This window comes from Ylistrum balloti, unplaced genomic scaffold (assembly GCF_031769215.1).
Source record: "Ylistrum balloti isolate Yb309-2 unplaced genomic scaffold, AGI_CSIRO_Ybal_v1 Utg369730, whole genome shotgun sequence".
Taxonomy (NCBI): domain Eukaryota; kingdom Metazoa; phylum Mollusca; class Bivalvia; order Pectinida; family Pectinidae; genus Ylistrum; species Ylistrum balloti.
Genome location: NW_026781945.1, coordinates 1977501 through 1978968, shown reverse-complemented (window position 1 = coordinate 1978968; position 1468 = coordinate 1977501).

Genomic DNA, 1468 nt, shown 5'->3' with positions numbered 1-1468 from the left:
TTTCAGGTTGTTGTGTAGTATTCAACATGGCATTTGAGTATTTGGGTGCTACAAATATCTGCACGCATGTGTTTACAAAATACTTGATATCTGAATGTCAATCCAATGCAATCAGAATGAGCTGTAAGTAAAGGTCTGTGTTGTTAGTAAAGAGAATAATTGCGGTCTGTGCTGTTAGTAATAGAACATATTACGATTGGAGTTGTTAGTTATAGAACATAATTACAGTCTGAATTGTTAGTAATAGAACATAATTACAGTCTGTGTTGTTAGTTATAGAACATAATTATAGTCTGTGTTAGTAATAGAACATAATTACTGTCTGTGTTAGTAATAGAACATAATTACTGTCTGTGTTAGTAATAGAACATAATTACTGTCTGTGTTAGTAATAGAACATAATTACTGTCTGTGTTGTTAGTTATAGAACATAATTACTGTCTGTGTTAGTAATAGAACATAATTAGGGTCTGAGTTGTTAGTTATAGAACATAATTACTGTCTGTGTTAGTAATAGAACATAATTAGGGTCTGAGTTGTTAGTTATAGAACATAATTACTATCTGTGTTGTTAGTTATAAAACATAATTACTGTCTGCGTTAGTAATAGAACATAATTAGGGTCTGAGTTGTTAGTTATAGAACATAATTACTGTCTGTGTTGTTAGTTATAGAACATAATTACTGTCTGTGTTAGTAATAGAACATAATTAGGGTCTGTGTTGTTAGTTATAGAACATAATTACTGTCTGTGTTGTTAGTTATAGAACATAATTACTGTCTGTGTTAGTAATAGAACATAATTACTGTCTGTGTTAGTAATAGAACATAATTATAGTCTGTGTTGTTAGTTATAGAACATAATTACTGTCTGTGTTAGTAATAGAACATAATTACTGTCTGTGTTGTTAGTTATAGAACATAATTACTGTCTGTGTTAGTAATAGAACATAATTACTGTCTGTGTTGTTAGTTATAGAACATAATTACTGTCTGTGTTAGTAATAGAACATAATTAGGGTCTGTGTTGTTAGTTATAGAACATAATTACTGTCTGTGTTGTTAGTTATAGAACATAATTACTGTCTGTGTTAGTAATAGAACATAATTACTGTCTGTGTTGTTAGTTATAGAACATAATTACTGTCTGTGTTGTTAGTTATAGAACATAATTACTGTCTGTGTTAGTAATAGAACATAATTATAGTCTGTGTTGTTAGTTATAGAACATAATTACTGTCTGTGTTAGTAATAGAACATAATTACTGTCTGTGTTAGTAATAGAACATAATTAGGGTCTGTGTTGTTAGTTATAGAACATAATTACTGTCTGTGTTGTTAGTTATAGAACATAATTACTGTCTGTGTTAGTAATAGAACATAATTACTGTCTGTGTTAGTAATAGAACATAATTATAGTCTGTGTTGTTAGTTATAGAACATAATTACTGTCTGTGTTAGTAATAGA